This window comes from Ornithodoros turicata, chromosome 8, assembly GCF_037126465.1.
Source record: "Ornithodoros turicata isolate Travis chromosome 8, ASM3712646v1, whole genome shotgun sequence".
NCBI classification, from domain to species: Eukaryota; Metazoa; Arthropoda; class Arachnida; order Ixodida; family Argasidae; genus Ornithodoros; species Ornithodoros turicata.
In genome coordinates, this window is record NC_088208.1 from 33,203,190 (window position 1) to 33,226,657 (window position 23,468).

At 44.0% G+C, this 23,468-nt stretch overlaps 2 protein-coding genes and 1 long non-coding RNA gene across 4 annotated transcripts in view; 2 read left to right on the plus strand and 1 right to left on the minus strand.

The window, feature by feature from the left end:
* The window catches only part of LOC135366159 (uncharacterized), a 208,976-nt gene that overhangs the window by 138,168 nt on the left and 47,340 nt on the right, over positions 1-23,468 (plus strand). The gene's annotated exons all lie outside the window — the stretch shown is intronic.
* The window catches only part of LOC135366158 (calcitonin gene-related peptide type 1 receptor-like), a 146,172-nt gene that overhangs the window by 68,672 nt on the left and 54,032 nt on the right, over positions 1-23,468 (minus strand). The window contains exon 2 of the mRNA XM_064598815.1: positions 21,007-21,064. The gene's annotated coding sequence lies outside the window, so the exon portion shown is untranslated. The remainder of the gene's footprint in view (positions 1-21,006; positions 21,065-23,468) is intronic.
* Positions 705-1,844, plus strand: LOC135366157 (uncharacterized). Its single transcript, XR_010414106.1, has 2 exons — positions 705-896; positions 1,448-1,844. It is a non-coding gene; the product is annotated as an uncharacterized LOC135366157 (long non-coding RNA).

Genomic DNA, 23,468 nt, shown 5'->3' on the forward strand with positions numbered 1-23,468 from the left:
TAATGTGTAGCCCAAAATGAATATAAAAAGGAACAACGCAACTGCACCTGAACATCATCAACAACTGCACCAGCTTCGTGACATATTTTCGACCAACTTCACTAAGTTACTGCCCACCGCACTTCGCCAGTTTGACGAGATATGCCTGTCAGTTCGCTTTGCTTATATTCCCTTTAGGTTGTGCTCACCAGTTATTAGCATCACCGCTGCACCAAATCGGCGACTCAAGTCTTCCTCCAAATAGCAAAATAGCAGTTTTTTTTTTTTTTATCAAGCTGGAAACGTGCTCACGATAATTGGAGTCTGCAACGCATAGTGTGATAACATCTGTATCAAACGCGCTGCTCTGTTATACCTTAGTTTCAGATAGTGGAAACTATAGAGTGACGGGGAGGAGAAGAAATGGTAGATAATAAAGTAGTGGACTCAGACGGCTTGGCAAAAGCCCGTTCGAGACTAGCTCGCGTTAATGTTTTACGATGCACGAGACAAATATTGAAATAAATACCGAAGTAAGCGCATTTCTGCTCAGCTTCTGAAAGACTGTTCGTGTATTTGCACGGGCAGCTGCCTCTAAAGGAGCTGAAACCCTCTTTATAGAATTACGACTGTCCGCGCTTCATCATAAAGGATTTTGTTCATCCACTTGTTTACAGCGCAGATTCGCGAAACCGAAAGCATTCAAACCATCTGCACGGAGCTATCCAGACAGCTGAGACGGCCCGGAGGCTCTTTTGAAGGAAGCTAGCGGAAAATTGCTTCTCAGCTTTCCAACGGTGCTCCATTTCGCTTTCTCAATACTTCGGCGTACACTTCAAGTTAACTTTGCGATATATACCTCAATCCACGACGATAAGTTTCTTCAAATTCTTCCGCGAGTGCGAACGCATAAAGGGGTAAGCTGCAGCAAATTTGTTTTACTCTTTCGATACTCAGGATGCGGTCTTGAAAAGAACCTTACTCACCCGCTGATGGAGATACCTCGTATGCGAGCGCAACCCATTTCCCGTGAGGCCATTCACAGACGGAGCATTGAGGTCCTGGTGTTTTGCAATCTCGAGCTCTCAGCCTTTGAAGGCGCCAATGGGTATAAACCACCGCTGCTGCTGCTGCTGGCTTTTCTGCCGTAACCTGTGCATTAGTGTATGCGGAGCGAGCTTTAAACATGCTTTATAGTGGAGAATGGTTTCACTCTGTTCGCTGTTCCGCGCTTTATTATTAATAAATAAATGGTAAACAGAAATGTGACACCGTCCTCTTACTCAAAATTGGTTACGATGAAATATTCTGCTTTGACGCGTACCTCAATTCACCTTCGAATATACCGGCTCCGTACGACGAATTTCGTCCTGCTTCGGTGCACGTACATGCTGCGTGGTACACACGCTTCACGAAATATAAAGTGACGATATGGAGGACAATTTTTTTAAAACTAATTTTTACGCAGTCATCTGCCACTCAGAACATCACAAGAACAACAACAATAGATGATGACGATGAGATGGGATTTTTCACCCCGTCTCATGGGGTGGTGCAGTACCCTACCCCATTGCACGTGGAACATCATGTGAAGGTTACGGAGAAATGGTGGAAACACGAGACAGAAAGCGTCTGGAGAAATCCAGTGGATGACAAGAAGTCCATGAAGAGGTGAAGGACCCGACGATGGAGCACAGGATTTTCATATGGGCCAATGGGTGCAGCTAAGTTGAGCAGAACAGATAAGTGTATGACGCAACAACACCAAAGCATGATTTAAAACTGTTTATACAACATGTATATTGTATAAACCAATGTAACTAACCTTAACCAATGTATAAACTTCATAACAGGCTTGGAACATACAGTATCGCTTGAAGATATATTGCTCTTTAAAACATCTGTTTGAAGAAGGTGGTGGCGGCGGTACTGCTGCTGCCCCTCCTGTTTTGTCGGTTGCTGTCGCCCAGCATTGATAGCCCAGCCTATCGACGATAAAGATTACATTCCTTGCCACTAGGGTGTCGAACGGGAAGCTTATTTGTTCCGGCTTTTCTTCCGGTTAAAAAAAAAACGGTTCACTCCGGAGTAAAAAAAAGAAAAATAACGGTTCGAAACCGATTCAGTTTCACGTGGTGTATAATAGCGAAAATAATCCTCTTTATTCTTTCCAACAGAGAGAGAGAGAAATAGAGAGAGAGAAGAGGATTCAGTGTCCTACCACGCTCTGGCACATTGTTGTAATGTGAGGTTTCTGAATTTTCCGATGGATGCCATCTATTGTGCACATCATCATCCCTTCATCCTCCCCCAATGCGAAATAGGGCAGTGTACCGCCTCAGCGGCGGTGAATCGCCCACCCCATCATCATCCAATGGATGTGTATGTGTATGTATGTATGCACATGAGGTCTTGCGTTACGTACACTTGATGAACAAACAGTTCAATTTTCCATTTGAACCGAAACCCGAAAACATATTTTCGGTTTCCCTCCTGAGCGTACAATTTTGTTTCGGTTTTCGTTCCGCTCCGGGTCGCCCAAAAATATCTTTTTTCTTTTTTTGTTCAGGTTTTCGGTACGCTCCGAAACTCTGCTTGTCACTACAAGAATAACCAGTGCCACACTTTAGAAAGAGGAAGTTCCAACGACCCGCGAAGGTAGACTGAAACAAGGACCTTCGTCGGGAGCCGCGAATATTTCGAACGGCGCTACACCGTGTCCCGCCTTACGCTTCGGGTCATTTAGGAAATTGCTGCGGGATGTGTTAAGCCCGCTACACAATTACGAACGTTATTAAGAGACCCTTGCACGAGAGACACATGAGCGCTTTCCCATGGACAGTCATTGTCCTGTAGCATCTGTGTATAATCCGTAACCCCATCACTGGCGACAAGCTCTATATGCCAAATAGCGTCGTCCGTAATACGACGTTGTACTCGGTGTCAGTATTCTTACGTCACATCTCTTGTCTGGTTCCCGAAATAGTTCACAATAATAATTAATGCGAGAATGGACGATAGGAAGGCTGTTTCAATTTCACGACTATAGCGCACGCAGTTAATCCTTACCCTCATGGGAGGAGCAAGCGGATTTGTACGGCTTTAGAAGCTTAGAAGAGAATGACCTTTCAGACACGCGTTTCCATTTACTGATTTACTTGCGTGCGTCTATCTATAGCGCAATAGCCGCCCTCTTGACGGTTACGTAAAAGGTGGGACTGCGGTTTCAAAACCAGTTTCCTACTAGTAGTAGGTTATTAACAACGAGGTGCTATTACGTGAAACCCCTGACCTTTTCCCAGCCCTGCTCTTTCAAATAAGTCGTTGAGCCGAAAAAAGGACGTGGAGCGTATAGATGTGCAGCCTGGGGATAAACAACCCGCGAATGTAGTCCAGGATTGCTATGATTAGCTTTTGGGGTAGACGGGACTGCGCAGGCCGAACGCTACGAGAGGTAAGCGCTGCGTGTTGTAGACAGCGTGGTGAATTCTTGTGATTACAGAACGGCACTCTGGACAGAGAATGCGAGGTACTGCCATCAATCACAGCCATTGCGGTATGCGAGCATACCGCAATGGGGAGATTTAGGGAGAAATTTAGGGAGAAATCGAGAAATAAAACACAGCATCCACCACAGATAAAAGATAACGACAATGTTGACGAGGTATTTGAAGACACCTACAGCTAACTGTGGGCTCTTTCGCGCGCACTCATAAAGTGTTACATTGAAAAACAGATACACAACAACAACAACAACAACAATAGACTCTGACGATGAGATGGGCCAAGCAGATAAGCAAAAACGCGCTGCAAGAGGACATCATAATAAAAACACCTTCGCACCTCGCACCTTCTGTGGTGCGATCGTACCGTTTCCTTTTTTTGGGGTAGCAGAATTCGCTTGCGCGAATTCAACTTCCCCTTGTTATTTTTCCAACCACCAACCAACCACTAAAAGCGATAAAAAAAAACAGTGCGAGGGGGGGGGGGGAGGATATGTTTAATAGAGTGAAAGAAAAAAGGAAGAAAAGAAAAACGGAAATGTCAGCCAGGCTATTGCCAGCTTGCTGTTCCGAAAAAGAAATTGAAAAATAAACAAAAAGAAAGAAACTGAGAATAAACAAAAGAAACAAATGAAAGAAAAACAGGCACGAAGTGCAGTGCAGTACAGGCACGAAAGGAAGTCCCAAGAATGTCCAGTCAGAGGGCAGACGCAGGGCCCGAGTCTTTTAAGACGCGGAGCAGGGCTGTGGTGACGGTCCACTGAGTAGGCCGATGGACGGGACCAAGGAGGGTGGCCACGGGACGGGACAACGAATGCGACGAAGGACGAGACAAACACAGCACTGTATTGCCAACCAAAGACCTTAATTTGTGAAGAATCCCCTCTTATAATACAAAAATACCCTCTCCCTTCCTTCTCCTGTCGAACATTCCAGAACTGCCGAGCAGCACCTAGATCACCTGGGTCGCACTGGGGTTTCTTTATTTCTTTTAGTATGAATCATCAACCCGCTCGGTTTTAACTTTATTATAGAGAACATTAGGTTATCAAACAGCTGCTCATGTGAGAACTAAGACCGCCTTGAAACGCCAATATAGCTTCACTTAAAGCAGTCGTAGGGCACATAAATCCATCTGAAACCTCTGCCTTTTAATTGTTCCTTTCTTCTTAAATCTGCTGAATATCCTCACTCTAAACTGGAGTCCTGGCGACTTCCGCTCCATTTTATCTACGTTGAAGCGAGAAAAATAACGCTTGCGTTTTCCCGTTGTACTTTTCTCCAACGCAACCAACCCCAGAAACGCTTCCTTCTGATGAGCTGCTGTTACAACGCGACTCAAAATCAGGAGGGAGCACCATCCAGTGAGTGGAGCAAGTTTGTTTCTTTTTCTTGTTTTTTTTAGGTAATAGGCGAAGGTAAAGAAAAGGAAAAATATGCAGAAAAGAAAGTCGACAGCATTCGTAGAAACACATATCATGCATTCAGCTCGCGATCAACTTTTCGAAATGCTGAAAGTCTCGTTCCTTCTTTATCAAGCGAACCACTCTGTTCAAAGCACCGTTTTCAACAGCTCCAACTGTAGGGATAACGAAGAGGTCGTCCTAGGTATTCGTCGCGGGTCAAAAGAGAAAGAATGTTCGCATACCAGAAAGAAATGAAGAGCTATCGTAAGAAACTTCGCAGCTCAGTGTTTGGGGTATTCAAAAAGACAATGAAAAAGAAAAGATGAAGAAGAGTGCTGAATCGGTAAGGATAACCGCTCGCGCGCAGACGCTATGCCCACGCGAACGACACGAAACGTAATCCGTCAACCGTAACCGTAACCGTAACCGTAACCGTAACCGTGACCGTAACAGTGTTGCTCCTACGGAGCTGCGCCCCCAGGTGCTGCCTATAAGGCTCCTATAGACGACTTGAGCTCCTACGTCATTGATTACGTCACGCCTGGTGGGCATGCTGGTGGGCATTATATCAGCTTTATCAGCCTATCAGCCGATGTGTTTTTCCAGCTTCTTGCCCACCACAGCAAAATATAACCTCGAACCAGTCTTCTTGTGACGTCACATGTTTCTAAACAGAGGGTCGTATATAGTTTCGGGGTCGGCGCACTACTTATCACGACGTAGAGCGGCGTCTGGGGGGGGGGGGGGGGGTGTTTATTAAGAAAAAAGAAAGAAAAGGTCAGCCAGACGGAGGTCGGCTTGCTATTCCAAAAAAAAAGGAAAATGGGGGAAGAAAAGAAAAGGGGAAGAAAAGGGGGAAAAGGAGAAACGGGCGGCGTGGCTAGCTGTTGCAGTCAATAGGAACAAGCGTAGGACGTCTTGAGCCGAACACGACTAACGTAGGTGAATTGTATTCGAATCCGGGCACTGGGTGTGCTGCCCCTGTGTTACCCCTGGTTTATCCCTATTTTTCTTTCTTTTTTCCTTAGACGATTTCAGAGATATGTCTGCACAGTTTCCTGCGAAGTCAGCAAGATACGCAACATCCAGAAAGTCTATTGCATGTTACTCTCGCTTATAAGTACGCATGCGGAAAGAGAGGTGGTGACAATGAAAAAATGGCTAGGAAGCAAGCCAGCTGGTGAAGATGACGCATAATGAAAAAACCCCGAGACTAGGGAACACGAAGGGGCAGGCACAACACGAAGTCTCAAGTAGGACGTGTAGAGAGGTGGTATTTACTCCTCCTTTCTACGCTGGTACTGAATGACTTAATTAAGGTTTCGCTTCTTTTCGTGAATAATAAACCACGTCGGTCCTACCCTTCGGGAGCACCTTGAGCTCTGATGTCAGGAAATTGGAAACTAGCTTTTCATGCTCAGAGAGAGAGACTCCGCACGGCACAACGAGAGCGTTAATGAGAACAGGCCAGTGTTCACAATCCGCGGTCTTCCGAAGTAATTTGCCGAGGGTTAATTTCCTTTGAAGTAGACTTGGTACACATTCATGACCATGTTTCGAAGCTTCCAGCGCTGCGTTGAAAAGAACATCATTCAATATTGCTAACATCTACGTTAGGGCACTTAATTTTTCTCTCGTTTTAAAGCTATACTAGGGAAACAACTTAACATTGCCTATGAATGCTAAAAACTAAATTAAGAAGCGAGCACGTTGTAACGTTACGCTTATGATGTACATGGTCAAACCGCTCCTTTTGCAATGATAGTGAAATAGTTTTTATAACGTATTTTTTTACCAATCAATCAATCAACGTATTGAAACCTGCCACTAGTTTCACCTTTCCTTGCTATTTGCGAGCGCATTTTCACTGTGTTTTTTCCATATAAAATTTCAAGCCAATATGCCTAACACAAATAAATGAAACAAGACAATCAAATAAACAAATTGGATGCATACATGGGCATTCAGTCAAACGCTTTTAGTCAAATGCAGTAGGTTGCTGATCTCTGGGCGATATGACAATGAAATGACAATTACACCGAAATACTCGTTTTGGAGTCATTGTACGTTCTTACTTCTCTCTCCACAACAGCTATGGACGGACATACACGGTTGTGGACGTTGGTGGATCCTACGAAGCCATCGTTTTAATAATGGAATTGTAAACTGAACCGCCACGCGAGGTTTGTCGTTTGTAATGTACCTGTATGTCTATTTGGGGTTCCGGAAAAAAAATGGTCCCGGTAAAAATGCATGGGCGGAAATAATGGTCCCGCAAAGTTCTGTGCGCGCCAAGATACAGAAGCTCGATTGTGGACAGCCGATAAAACGAATCATAGCCGACCAAGTATTATCATTCGCCCTCCTGATTTGTTGAAATTAGGAGACATACGCTTTTCTTTTTTTTTTTCATTAACATTGATGTTAATGGCAAATAAAAGCTGCATGCCATTCATAAAACCGCTATCATTCGCTGCATCGGTTGTAGTGAGCGGATTGCTGTCTATTCCTGGAGAAAGCAAACGAGGCCTTGCCCAAAAACTATGAGTACTGCTCGGACTTCTCACCAATCCTGGCAGTGACCGCCCTAGATCTTAACTTTCGGCCGTCATCATTCGTTCATCTGGTATCATATCTCATCCTGGCTACACCAGTCGCGACGCTCCCCACATCAGTGAGGCCAACAACGATCATGAGGTGAGGCCATGTCGTGCCTGTGCTGCACTGACTGTTTTTCTTGCGTTCTTTCTTATCTTTTCTTTTTTTTATGTTTACTTTGAGTTTCTTTTCTTTTCAAAAATGTTTTTTTTTTTTGTGGAATAGCAAGCCGGTATCAGCCTGGCTGACATATCTTCTTTTCTTTCTATTAAACATAACCTCCCCCCCCCCCCCCCCAACAACAACAACGGCAAGCCGGTTTTCGTTCACCACCACCACCGCCGTCTTTTCCTTCTGTTCTACCCTATCTCTCTCTTTCTCTCTTTTATTCAGTGGAGTACAGACTACGCGACAAGGTTATGAGACGGTTCTCGAAAGGTCAGGCTTCCTTCTGCGTATTCCTGACAGATACGTTGGAAAAATGTTACCGCGTTCTTTTATAAAAGGAAGTATTACAGAGTGTTAAGCCAAATGGCACGTTACCTTCTGTATCCGTACCAGTAAAATAAAACGCATATAAACGCTCGAAACTGAGTTCACTAGCATGAGGCTCCGACTTCACGCTCGCTGTACGTGGCGTCCGTCAGATGCAGTCCCCAAGTCGTCGTCAGCGCAATGAAACAATGAATGAAAGGGCGTACAGCTTTTTATATATTGTCCATAAACATCTAAACAGAAAAGATGCAGGAGACAATTATTGTAAAACCTGTGTCTGACCAGCAATAAAAAAAATACCAGCACCCAGATCCGCTGCAGCGAATGATAACGCTTTTATGTTCCTCATTGAATGGCGTGCATATTTTATTGTCCATTAACATATGAAAAAAAAAAAAACTATGTCTCCCAATTTCAACAAACCGGGAGCGCGAATGGTAACACTCGGTCGGCTCTGATGTGTTCCATCGGCTATCCGCAACCACGTCCCTGTATATTTGGGCGTGCAGGAGCCGGCGGCACCATTCTTTCAGCCCACGCAACCTGGGACCATTTTTTTCCTATACACCCGTCTGTTTACGAGGTAGTGTCAAAGCAAACACATATACTTCGTTTTCTAGCGAGCCGAGCTCACGTTGCGCAAGAACAGCTCCCATGGAAATGAAACGGAAAATATCGAACACGAAAAACTTTTCGTGGAAAAACAGGACTCGTTTCAAGGTTTGTCGTATTGATCTTTTCGTTTTCTTTTTGCATCAAACTGTTTGTGTGACATCAAAGGACGAGGAGACGTTTCAAGAGATTTCGGAACACGAATTACCGTTCTCCTGATCAATCAGTCTCTTTTCGAAACCAGTGTGACTCTTTTGCCATTCAGATCATAAACAGACGAACGCAGAATGGAGAAATTCGAAAGAAAAAAAAGGATACCGCGGGAAAACAGTTCCTGATGCTTCATTTTCCATAGGTAATTTAAATCGCTGAAAGACGCAGCAGCCTCCTCACGACTTCTTCGACGGATATTATTTCTTGTCCGCGTGTGTTAGACATGTTTCGAGCATCTATTGATACGCAGATAAAGGCGGCACGACGCGGAGTAAGAGGACTAGGGAAAGAGTTAGGAAGATGAAACTGGAGACGAACACTACATCTGCAGGATAGTTGCAGAAGTCCCAGTGATAGCGAATACATCGTGTTTTACAGTATTCGTGAAAATCAGTTGAACTAACGCCTCGCATTAGAAAGAAGCACGAACGAACGAGGAAATAAGTAGTGGTGACGTACGGATGCAGTGCTAGCAACAACAACAATTAAATGGGGAATGTTAATGACAATGATAATGAAGCAGATTGTGATTAACAGCTGTGCATTAGACTGCGTGGTGATGGTTTTATAACGTGGATACACAGTTGTGCTGCAGTCACGGTGAGAAGAAAGAAAGAACATTACACAGATAAGGCAGTAGAGAATGAAGTAGCTGGCCCTCTTCATGCGCGTTTTTTATTTATTCTTCTATGAAACCAAACGAAACCAGCACGGACGCACACCGAGACAGAGGAGGGGGGGTGTCTTTTACTTAAAGTTTGAGGTTAACGACGCAGAGTGAACAATCGGTTCCTCGTTTCTTTTTCTGAATCGCTATTTCAACCCTACATCATTTGGATTAACTGGAGTGGGTGCAGGACGTATTCATCATGTTGAAACACCATTCAGCTTTGCAAGATAGATGATCAAACTTTCTCTGTCAGACGAAACAGGGGCGGGGTCGTTGAATTTTTCGAACAGTGAAATTACACCGAAGAATAATGGCTGTTTGCGTAAAGAACAATTCGAGGACATGCAGGGACCTCGGAAACGTATGATGAGCGTGCGACGGTACCCACGTCGCGATGCAAACAGAAAAGTTCAGAAGTGAATGTGGCGATGTGTGACGCTACAGCTGTTCCACGACATTCGTTGACTTCAGCTGTGTTTAGTATTGGTGCTAATGATAAAGGTTTTAGTGGTCTCATTACATAATGATCTTGCACGGCAAAGCACTGAGGTAGAAAGAATTATTTTTCCACGTGTCGTACTTTGAGATATATGAGTCCCCGAATGCATGCACGCGTCAAGCTCTGACGTCAGAGGAGTCTGCCCATTCCCATTGGTAGTCTTAGGCACGTCACGCCCCCGCGTGATGCCTCACTGGCGGGGACTACAGTGACGTCAGGGCACGATGACTCTTACAGCGACAGCTGTTTATGCGGCGATTAGCATTGGATAGCGTGCGTGCGCCGAGTGTCCGAGATGTCGCGGCGCGATGAATCACGGAGGAAACGCGCTGCGAAGGTGGTGTGATACGACGTTGGGTATCACGTGAGGTGTGGTGATGCAGGTGGGCCGGGAGTGGAAAGCACAAGACGCCAGGATGGCTCCGCCTTGTGTGCTTGCTGTACGAACTCGCTCAGAAAATATTGTAAAGATTCCTAAACATCTGAACAGGAGAGAAACTGATGTTCTGAGGCTGGAACAACATAGAAGGGACATCAGTTTCTCTCTTGTTCAACAGGTGCCGCTTGCGTCGTTTTCCGTTGTATGAATGTGTGTATGAATGAGCAAAAAATGTAAGAGTGAAAGGAGGGTGATTGAGAGTGAGTAGCTGGTTTGTCGTCCCTTCAGATGACGCACCCTGAAAGTCGCTGGAGAGGCGTGTTAGCTTAGCTCAATCAGTAGAGCCCTGGACCGGTAATCCAGAAGATGTGGGTTCGATCCCTACAGCTGGCTAACCTTTTCAGTGACTTTCATCTTTCATCTGAACAGGGTTCGAGTTGCAATGCATTCGTAAGAAATAACTTCGACATATTAACATATTATACGTTAAGAACTCTCAAACACAGATAAAGGATCGTCTTAAAGTCTGCCCACAAGGCGTAGCGAGTAGCGACACTGCTGTCGCTGTATGGCGGTATTTCAGCTGCGAGTTCCAAAGGTTGCACAGCTACTCGGGTGTTGTTTGTTTTTTGTATTCGCGCTGCCGCTCTTGTACGCGTCTGTTAATCCCTTTTGTGTAAAACTTGCAATGCAAGTTCACATTTATATGACATAACATGGGACGAAGTGTCTCATCCCCTGGAAGAGGAGGAGCACACATCCCGCTTTCTTATTTTGAAAGAAGCGCAAAGCTGTGCGGAGATTCAGTTTAACTCACAGAATATATTTCAACGTAACTAAAAAGACCGCCAAAATTCTAGTTCATGTAGCGTTATTGGAACTTTCCTTTTCTCCGTGGCACTTTTCCACACAGTTCTTCCTGAAGTCGTACCAGAAAGCCATATTAACCCCTCTTTCCCGGTTCCTCCCAATGTCGTTTCTTCATCTCTTCACGATTGAATGAACCAGCGACAAAATGTTGAGGGAAGAGCCTCAGGATAAGAGCCGTCGATATTTCGAACAGGGACTATTCTTCATCTAGGCCCCCGAAGTCATAGTAACATTGCGGTACCTCGCGAAGAATGAAACAGCATTAAAACGGGTGTGCTTTGATGTGAATAGGAACGCTAATATATACTACACTCTAAGGAAAAATGAAGTGTATATTGGGGAGCAGTTACAGCTTTTACTCCCCTAGAACTAGATTGCATTTAGTCCCGAAAATAACTAATGGTTGGGGCAATGCAACTCTACTCCACAAAAGGACTAAAAGGACTCGTCTTTTCTCATAGTGTACGTAGGAGGAGTAAAGAAGAGACAAAAAGCGAGATTTCTAGAATAACACCTGTCACAGAAACGTACAGCTTACGACATACTTGTCTGGAATCGACAGCTCGTGGTTTATCCGCCCTGAAATCTCCAGGCGGTACAAGATCGTTTGTTTCTACTAATAAACACGTACTGGGTACATTCTTGCAACACCTGAATTTCTCTGGCACAAGGAGGACGAGAGCATAGGAATCGTTCAGCCTAAAGGTAACGCTATAGCGGATAGATGCAAGTAAGCATACGCTACTGTCCAGATAAGCAAACGAGCCGAGGCGCGCTCCATGTAAAGACAAACACAACATATAGAGTCTTCAACAGCCTAAGGGAGGATGAGTCAACTGGTAATTCACGAGAAAGCCAATTAGTGCCCTTGGCGCTGGCACTCATTGGTTTTTCCGTGAACTACTTGTTGAATAAGGGAGACTTTGTGTATACGCTGAGCACAGTATATGACGGGTTGTAAGCGGCAGTAAAAACACGGCAATAAGGACCACCGTTTCCCAGTACCACCAATGAGAATACAGATTTTCGGGTTATAAAAGGGAAGAAAGCACGCAGAGAAATAACGAACGTCCGCGCAGATGTCTTGCGTGCGCCACTTGACGTCATCGTAGCGTGACCCAAGAGTATACGTTAAAATGTTACCCAAGACGAAGTATGCGAAAGGTAGGACTATAAATAGTCAATCAATCGCGCTTGCCTGTTGAACGCGAAAGCGACTATGGTACCTGCCTCTGTCGAAGATGGCCTTTTCAAATGACGTAATGTGTACCGTCGGAAACTTATGGCATTACAGATACGTAAGGAAGACTCAGGTTTACGTAGAAGAAGCTGCACAAGCAAACGGGGAGGCATTTGAAACCATTTCGAAATGGCCACAAATGACCCTGTTTGTCTAAGACGCAACGATTCCGTCTTTCAAGGCGCGCTGCAGCACTCTCGAAATGAGGCAGAAACATCAGAATCGATATATGTGAGCGTACTCTGAAAAAAAAAAAAAAAAAAACTTGCAATCAGTACCATCTTGAAATTGGGATGGTTGCCCCCCTTTTACGTGCCACTCTAGAAACTTCCTTGGAAAGACGTGATGTTTATGCCGGGCACCTAAGTACATAGTGCCTTTTTTTTTTGCTGAGTATCTCATGTCGCAACGTATACCCATTAACTGGCTGTCACGCATTACTCAGAATTTCGTAGAGTTATAGCGCAGACGACGTGGTTTATAGGTCCTTTAGCCACTTTTGGGCGCAATGCGCATCGGATATGGAGTTCCTGACTACTACCTGTTTGCGCCATACGCTCTAGAGTTACGCTCTGCTTTCCAATGATCCATGGTGGCCTTTTCGGTGCTTTTCCTTCATTTAACCCTCTTATTATTCTGCGTGGGACACCTGAATTGTTCAGTGAACTACCGGTACTTAACTGATTTCACTTCATCTTCATATCGGTCATGTGCTCCCTCATATGTAATGGCTTAGGCTACTGCACTCCAGCAGTGGAACACCTTGCGTCATCGTCATCATATGTTTGCTCTTGTTTTCCATCGGAATTCTCTGGTAAGTTGCCCAATTATTGTGAATAAAAAGTATTTAAAAAAACGAAGGATGTCGAACGCATGTCACCTCTGTGTGCAAGACCGTGCTTAGCAGGCACGTAGGGGATTCACTCTGTCCATGTTATATTTGCAGTATTCTTGAAACATTGAAAACTGATGATTTTTTGTTTTTTACGGTTTCACGTCTCATGTTCAAAGAACGGCAAGCGCACGATTGATTTCCCTATGCGGACGTGACTACTTGGATGGATGGATACGGAAAGAAAAATATGGAGATGTTCCACAAATATGGATCTATCTATTCCACTACACTTTAAGGGACAACTTTTTTGTCTAGTCACAGTTTAGTCACAATGTTTAATCAGAATTTCGTCTTCATTTCTCTATAGATACTCTCCTGGCGATAGGAAGCTCACAGAAAAAGTCCTTCAATGTGATTGGTGTCGAATCGTACCTTTTAAGAGCATAGCGTGAATTAAACGTCAAGTTACTTGGAAAACGCCGCTGTTACCAGTTAATGGTAATTACTACCTTCATGCTGAACCGAGAGCGCGACGCAGCCGCAGTTACCACCATTAATTCGAAATGGCTGCCTTTAGATTTCGGAACACTAATGCGGACGTTTCCAACTGTCGAGAATGAGAGGTACCCGGGTTCGAATCCCGGTGCCGGCTGTGTTGTCTGGGGTTTTTCATGGGTTTTTCTCAGACGTTGTCAGACATATGTCGGCACAGTTACCTTACAAGTCGTCCCAGGACGCTAATTCCCCCAGAGCGTCAGTCGTGACGTTGCCCACCTCTGCGAGGCCGACAGCGGCTAGCTCTTTCACCACCACTACCACCACCATTTCAAATTAATACAATGAACGGATGAACATAATAGATCCGGAATTAGTATACTCGTTTCAGAATAACGAGGCACGTCATTTTCAATAGCATTTGACGACTTTACGACTTAATTATTTGCCGAGGCCGCAATACGAGGAGCAACCGATGCATTATAAGCGTGGAATTGCATCCGCTCGTTAAAATTTGTGATAGACGAAACGTCACGCTGGTAGAAATATGAAACGACGCCCACTTATAGCTGTCACTTTCTTACGCATTCGCTTCTACCACGTTCTAGCTACCAATCTACACGGTATTGTTCTTGTATATTGTATTAACCCCGTCATAGTAAAAGAATAAATAAATGTGTTGTTTGTGCCTTCGTTGTCGCATATGAACTACTCATGAAATACTCAGTACTAATGCATAACGGAAACGGTGTTTCACGAAAGCAGAATTCACAAGGTAGCTTCCGCTTAGCTTGTGGAAATTTGTCCTCTACACGAGTGCTATGGAGTCACAGAATTCGTCGAGTTCGAGTGACGAGTCAGCCCCACCGTATTTTTATTTTTTATCCAATCCAATGCAATCCAGAATCCGCTAGCCGCAAAATTTTCTGGGTGGTTTTGAGCCTACAAACTTCAGGAATTACTCTATCTAACACAATATCCTACGACTTCACGCTTCATGGCCACCAAGTTCTGCACCTCCAAAAAAATTTCATGACGTCATGCACCGCTGCATTTTTTTTTCGTCCTTGCGACAGTTTAAGCACGCACGACCTAGTTACAAGGTGTCTTTTCCATGTGTAATCCTCATTGCAAGGCTAAGTAGGCTTTCCACTGATCATTCCGGCAAAACATTCCAACGGAATATTACGTTTGCCAATATAAATTGCTTTGGAACCGAGGGTCTTGCCTGTAGACCAGAAGTTTTGCAGTAGGATAGGTCTTCAGTGTCTCAGTTTTACGCATGACGGCACCGAGTGACGGGAGTGAAAATATTTGTGAGAGGTGTGCCCGAAGGTGCTCGGGCGGTCAATCTCATCGTACGCTTCCTGTAAATCGAGCCAAGACATCAAACGTCTCGGGAACCGACAGTGTTAGTGCGGAATTACTTCTTTATTTCTTAGCCAAGAAGATAAATGCGCTGAAACATTTTGGTATGTTTTGCGTAAGGCTCTCTGAAGTCAGAGATATGTGTCCTATTCCATGTAGTAGAGTATAGCGTTTGGGTATCGATATTTTATGGAATTGTTATGCAGTATTATACCGCGTTTTGTAAGTAGGAATCGTAGTATCCTTTTCAGCCTTCCCGTTTCCTCCTGAGCAGAAAAGTATCCTTTTCGACGTTATACAATAGTAGAGTAACTCGTCTTAATACGAAAAGCGACCAACAAGAAAACATTGAAAAAGCTGAAAATTAAGCATTTTGAATATTCCTGCTAAATCCAGAGCAATTTGTGTGGTAATGTGCTACACCATGGATTGATTTGTTCAGTTCAAACATTGTCATGCGGTGAACAAAGCCTCGCCTAGAAATCTTAAACTTACTAAATCTTCTCAATCTGTTGCGGCGTTAATCGCACAGGACGCTCCCCCACCCCCTCTTCCACGCGCATATGGCAGTGATAAAGGAAAGCCCGCTAAACTGGAGCCCATCAGCGTGACAACGAGCTAATTAATGACTGGGCAGAGGAAGCTTTCCCACCAAACACAACAGACAAGTTCACTACGGTGCTTAGTTTATCTGATGCGCAACTAGCGTGGCCGGCTTTCTAAAGTCATTTCGAGCATGAAAATAATGAAAAAGGGAATTAAGGCGAAGTACACAAAACATCGCCGCACTGGTGCTGAGACCGGCAATGTATTCAGACAAACTAAGTAAAGAAACAACGCTGTCAAGTATAATGGTCACTTATTCCTAAAAGTGGCTGATTTATACAGAAGCATTATGCGGAAGAGGTTACGTTCACCATTTAAGCAACAGCAGCTTTTAAGGCTTCAAGGCGTCGTAGTCCTCTTTAACAGTAGCCATTATTTACTTTCAACGCCTTCCGTGTAGTGGTTAAATACGAAGCAGTCAACAGCCTCATGCGCATGGACTAGCAGTTTAGAAGGGCTGAAACCAGCTTCGCGCTTTTAGGGGTTGGTGTACACTCTTAGAAAAATGGTTGCAAAAACCGCCTTCTAGCTGCAAGTATTGTTCATTTCTACTATTTTATCTTGTGTTTTACTATCTTAACTTGATATTGTGGGCCATTGGAAGAGGAGGACGCCGAAGGTGAACTAAAAAAAAAGAAGTAGTATAGTAGTTAGACTCTTGGGGCGGGGCGCTCGAGGACGATAGGAACACAGAACACTGCTTAGTGGTGGAAGAAGAAGAAGAAGAACTTGTCGTGATAAGCAGAGGGCCTGGCCAATCTCCCTTAGTGGCTCACGGCCATTATCTCATTGGTAGAAGAAGAAGAAGCAGAGGCTCAGGTGGATCTTTCTTTGGGACCTCTGGCCCCGCCTAGTTCAGACTCAAGCAGGCAAGACGTTTCTTTGTGCAAGACTGTATCGGGATTTGAGGTGTGTTTTGCATCTTTCATTGCTGCTTTTGCATTAAACGTTGTCTTCGGCTATGCTCTTACGTGTCTCGCGTCTTTCCTCTTGGGTTACTGGTCGAAGTCCCGGAACCCCCAAGTAGAAAGGCACATCATTTACTCAACCTGGCTGTGGTTCCTACTTCGTTGGGTGAAACGCGGTAAAGATTGCGAATCAACATTCATATATGACGTTATTCTTTCTTCTCTTTGTTATCACGATGTGCGCATGGAAGTAGAAGGTACAGAACAGTGCCAGTTTTTTATTTGTTTGTAGTTGTTGCATTTGTTTAACATTATGTCATTGCCTAAATAGCAACACATCTGGTGGTTATTGCGCGTGGTTACAATAAAATATAGCAGCTGCATAGGCGACGGTACCGTACACTGCATTTAGTGTGTTACGTCACGGACAACATGATGGCTAACCTTGCGAAGCGTAAACACCGTGGGCATTGGCTGATTGGAGTCACCTTCAATCAAAAACAACATCACCGACATGATATGGGAGCAAATATTACTGTGTGCCCAGCATCGGAGATTCTATCTGTCAGGTTTAATATAACTGTAACTATAATTCTTATCCCCTAGCTGAGTTTGTATCATTGTTGCTTCGTCACACGCCAGCCTGGCAGTCTTATTCAGTCGGTCTTATTTAACCCTTTTTTTTTCTCCCCACTTTTTTTTTTTTCACTCTTTATCATCACCCTTCGATGAAGGATTTGGTGGAAAACTGAACAGACATAATGCAGACTTTGGCAGCAAGAAACAATGTCCCATCTTACGATATTTATATTTTCGAGGGAACCTTTTGTTTTCTGTCTTTCATGACAACATCATGGTAATCTGAGATCCATCAGCGCTACGTGAATCGTGCGTCGGAATTCCTATGTCTGCAAGCAATTTTCTCAACAATAGGCCAACGTTTTCGATAATCTGGACTTTGTGCAGAGATTTATTAAGAGCGCAATGTGCCGCTTTCCTGTGAAGAACTGATTATGAAGCGGTCGGTATGAAGAATTGCTGTTATATAGCTTCACAATGAGTTCTTCGTGTGAACACAATAAAGCGAAACATTGCGTTTTTTAAATTAAATATCTGCGAACAAAGATTATCGCAGATTATCGAAAACTCTCTTGACATCGAGAAAGTACCCGGTGATTTCCCTCCTCAGGACTTTTGGGGAACACACATGCTTCTAGAAATCTGCTAGAGAAATCCGCCTTGCTGGGCGTGCTGGAATTGCCGGCACGATATAGAGTTGGGCCAACATCTTCATCTCTTGGCCCTTCTTCTTTGTCAAAACGAAAGCAAAACAAGCATATGCTTTGTTACAGATTGTAGTATATAATGGCAGTAAAAGTGACTGGTATATGACTTATGGCAGTCGTCGAAAAAGCCAGAGAGCAGCGGGGATCGAACGACAAACCTCTCGATTGCTGGTTGAATGCGCTTGCCTGTGCTACACTGGCACAACAACGCGCACAACACACGAAACAAATTTTTGTTAAGCCTTATTCGATCAGGGTTTTACTGGTGCCTTCTACTAAACAAAGGACCACCGACATGCTTATGTTAGTAGGCATGCATTCGTCTATGAACATCGTAAAATTAACAATGAAGTATTGTCGCCAATATTTCTTCCATTTATCACTGTAACTGTTTGGCACTACGCCGGCACGATTTGCCTGTGCCTGTTCCAGGCCCGGATCAGTTACTTCTCACCATGTTTACAGGTCTAGGTTGCTTTGGCCTGTTCCACATTCGCTCAGCCCATAAGCCTCGTATTTTCTTACCTTTCCTTTTCTTCTCGTCTGACCTTTCCCCCTTTCCTTTATCATTAATAAACATATCCCCCCCCCCGTCGTTTTTCCTGCTACTCTAAATGGCTGGTACGAAAACCCTATGAGATGTTCCTATCAAGAACACTCTTATATTGACGAGAGGCCTGGATTTCCTTTTGTGCAGAAATAAATGATTCACTAGTAACTCAGCACTCTCCCTCCTTTCACCATTTGCTGGGTATTGGACTATTGGTGAGGAAGTTGTTGCTAAAGTGTGTGAGGAATGCTCAGCAGCGATCGCTCTTGACTGCGGTATACACCTTAGCGGCTCTTCAGAACGATTTCATTTCTCCGCGGCACCGCATTCTTTAAAAGGTAAAAAAAAAATGACGCTGCCATATTCAATGCGTCCGGTTTAGATCTGAAAAGGCCCAAGGTCTATTCAGCTCGTGAGGTGCACCTCCATTACTTCTCTACAGAGGGACACTTCAAAGAGAGTATATTTAATGGGGAAATAAGTCTGAATCTGAATGAGGTATGAATAATAATGCGGCGGCGCTGTTCGCTGTGCGCGTATTTTATGATTCTGATCTGTTCATGCGCTCACTACCGCTATCGCCGAACCTTTAAAATATCCAGAAAAAAAATAGATTGCGAAGCTGTTGGTGGAGGGGCATAGAATAAAACGTCTTAGAATTCGCTGGGGCGAAAAAAAGCGGGTAACGCTGTTTTGACCGTCTCATGATCACGTATAATGATAATGCAATACGTTCGTGCTACGGCGCACGCATAATGTTATTGGTGGAGATGTAAGGAGAATAGATGAGTGCGTAGGCACCCTTTTGTGCGGATGGACCTGTTGAACATCTTAGTGCATGATATTGAGGGGCATGCTCTTGGGCACGTGAACACGTGGGGCCTTAGAGCCAAACACATGTACATGCATGCATGCATGAAAATAATAACGGAAATTAATGGCTGGGAAAGTGCCTCAAAATTGCACTGAAAGTGCAAAAAAATATTCAAACTATAATACCACGAAGATACTTCAAGCAAAGTACTAGGCAAAGCGCTACGCAGAGTACTCAGTCCGGGGTGGCCCTTTAAACTAAGTATAGAAAATCCACGTTTATTTCGAAATTCAAATGCGGTGAAAAAAATCCCTTAAGGTTGTACCTTACTTTGAAAAGCAGCTATCTACACGTCGAGGACGTGTTCTGCACTGTACCACAAAAATGAACTTTCATAACAGAGAGGCAAACGAGCCGAGGCGAACTCAGTCTAGGGGCAAACGCAACACATAGGGCATACATGAGCCCAGGGGATACGTCAACAAGTAATTCACAGAAAAAAATTCGCAGGCACTCATTGGCTGTTTCTTGAATTACGTTTTGAGAATGTAGAAGATCGCATTGAAAAACATGGCAGGATTAAGAAGGGTAGAAAACTCATCGAACCTGTAAGAAAACCCAACGTTGCCCACGCCTCCAGTAAGAAAATGTTAAGGGAATATCCTGACGACAAGAGCAGCTGTCGCGGTGAAGCTCTTCCCATGGCAGGATTAAGTTCTTCAAAAATTTTGTTAGTAGGAAGGAAGGAAGTTATCGGCTTCAAAATATGCTTGGAGGAAATTAGAGCGGCCCATTTCTTTAGGTATGTAGACGGTGTTTCCGGCCCGCTGACACTTACAGAGGCCTTGACACTTGAGACCTTTGAGATATGTATGAGAAATGAGTATGCGGGATTGAACTTTACTTTGGAATCAATAAGTCACGCTAATATACACTCAAAAAAAAAAAAAGGAGACATTTATTTAGTCCTATTGGGTGCTAGAAGCATTGCCGTAACATTAGTATAATAATAATAATAATCAGTTTATTAACATGAAGGTATACAAGTTCATGGACGGACCGGCCTAAGCCCCTGGGGCTTGTGACACGCGAACCGACAGGCAGCAGCGGAGGTTCGTCGTGACACAATGAAGGACAATAATTCAAGGGGGGTTCAAGCCCATATACTAATTAACAAGTCGTAAGCTTGATAATTAACGAATAATACATATAATGCATGCTCTGAGTGGCTCAGACATAACAAAAAGGCCGTCACCTTGGCTGCGCAACGAAGCTACAATAATAGAGCATCCTCAAGCTAGTTTTTAACGTACCTTTACTCTCAATATGATATAAATTCTGGGGGGGGGGGCTACTGAATATTGCAGGGATGTAACTGCTTCGACAGTACGATCCATATCGCGTGAAGGTTGTAGGAACAAGATATTTATTTCTGTTCTGCCTGAGTTCCCTGGGTTTGGTTGCAATAATTTTAAATAACTCTGACCAATAATATTTCAAAATTGCGCAATATCTAAAATATTCTCAAAACGGGGGAATAATAATAATTGGAATTGGAATTGGAAGTTTTATTATCATCAAAGAAATCATTATTACATGTCTCATCCACCACTACGATTCTCAGTTTACCCTTTTTTTTGTGTGTGTTTCTTAGAGCGCAGGATAAATAAAAGCACTCACCTGCCACAGTTGCACCTCGGAACTTGCTGGTATCACTAGTTGATGTTGGTTACTGTAACTGAAACAAAAAGAAAATGTAGGAGCTTTTCAGAAAAGCGACTGGAGAGGGTAATAAATTGCCTAAGTGCCTAAGAACAACGAAACAGGGAAGTCACTGAAGAGGTTAGTCAGCTGCAGGAGAGCGTCACTTGTCCTACAGCTGGTTAACATTTTCATTGACTTCCTTCTTTCATTGAGGGCAAGAAGACGTGTGAACGACACAACATAGTGTTGATTTCATCATTATTCATGTTGTTCACAGGTGCACGCAATGCTATATCCTTATAATTAACACGGTCTCACTATGTCAGTATAATTGATCACAATTGCAACGCATTGAATGTCGATGTAATATGCTTGGAACCGTGCGTGATTAATGACTCATGTGAGAAGGCTATCGGCAATGTACTACATAAAATCAAAGTTATAGAGGCAAATCTCCTACGCTATATCTTGCTGTCTCCATCTTCCAAATGACTTCCAAATGGTTTGAGGAATTCGGCATCATAGGCATTCCACATTTGTACGACTGCCTGTCTTGTTCCCCGGAAGAAATGGCCCGACAAGCTCGAGTGATAAAACGGTGAAAGACAATATAGGACAAAATATATATAGACAAAATATAGACAAAACCCTCCATTGTGAGAAAGTGGGCTATATTACTGGGTTCAATTACACCGCCTACACAAAGAGAACACGCAGCATAAGGTTGCCGGAATGTTCATTACTGTCGCCAGTCAAACTCACTGCCTGGGAAGTGACATTCTTCTGTCTGGGGAGGAATGCCGTCAAGATTGCGCCTCATCCGCTGCGGTGAGAATGAATTGTGCTAGTAGTCGTACGCACGACAAGTATGTTCAGCAAGAAATGTTGCCCCATACTCTTTTATGAATGCTGAATGCATTCTACGAACTACAAGTGAAGTCAGAAAAAGCGTGTGTTGATTCTTCCGTCCGGTGCAGCCTCTGTAAAGCGTGCTTTCGCTGCACTGCCGCGATGTACGCAGGAGAAGCAACCAACCAATATGTCTCTCCCCCAGCGTTCCTAACGATCAGATGCAATGTTGCTACACGGTTGTGATAAAATGTGTCGGAGTGTGCGAGTACGATCTTGTCGCCACTCACGTCCGCATTTTTTCTTACGCTTATCATCATCATCATCATTGTGAGGAAGAGACCGACTGCTAGGCGCAGGCTCGTGCATCCGCCTAGCTCGCGCATCACTTCTTCGAATGAAGGTGGGGCAGTACACCGCGTCGCGGTCCTCGAGATTAAGAGAGCTGAACCTCAGCTTAGTCTAACCCTATCTGAGCCTGAACCTTACCGGACCACACCGAACGCGATCAACTTTACAATGCTGAAGCCACATTTAGGCTACTTCTCTCTTCCTTTTCATGATAATGGTAGTTCTGAGTATATCTCCATAAAAGTTGAGTCAGCCTGATAGCATAAATTAAAGAAAACGCAAAGCTGTACGTCTTTAAGACAGTTTCTCTCTGCTTAATATGAATATGCGTCCCGGCAATCCGTAGACGACGCACTAGCATCGGAACAAGAACAATCTCGCGATATCTTGCAGACACGCACTTGTGGCACAACGGAGGAGGTAATTACATTAGCCACGCAATTAAAGTTCTCTGGGGACGAACTCTGTGAAACAAATTTCTTGTTTGTCGCTCCTCTTCAGACGAGATGGTGTGACAATCGTACGAGTGTTTTGCCAAGACCTTTCGGTGAAAGCAATCTGTTTAGACCCCGGAATAAATTAATGCAATCTGTAGATTGCCTGCCAAGACGGGTCGTTAAACTTGGCTTGCGATGTTACCCATTAGAGATCGAGGCTACCGTACAAAGTCTACAAAATAAGGAAGTGTATGCTCATTAAAACTTTAGGTGTCTTATTGGGGTTGCTGTTGCGATGTTTTCCTTAACTATAGCGTATAGCTTGCATTTTATTGCTTCTCTTCTTGTCGTTCTTTCTTCTTTCTTATTAGATCAGTGTCAATAGATTTGGTGATACGTTGGATACCAAGAGCACCATCTGTGTACAAATAGTGGATACGACATTTTAGCATCATTAGGGCAATATATCTTTCTCAATCTATTTGTCCACTCCTCTCTGCCGCAACCAAAGCGTGCACTGCTTTGCCTGATTGCTAGTTAAGCGTTGCAACTTCGTCGCCCGGATTGAAGTCCGCAATACATCTACCTCTAACACAATGGATGTCCTGTAGTGTGTGGTTAGTACGCTTTATGTGTGCACTACGCGTATAATACACCGTGCTACTTGTTACATTGAGTATTGCTACATTATGGCGTGTAGAAAATTTAATGTGGCGTCGCAACTTTCTCCTACGACCCATTCCATGATACACCTGCTAAAAGAGGGACAGTGCTACCCGAGTACTATCGGTCTAGACGACT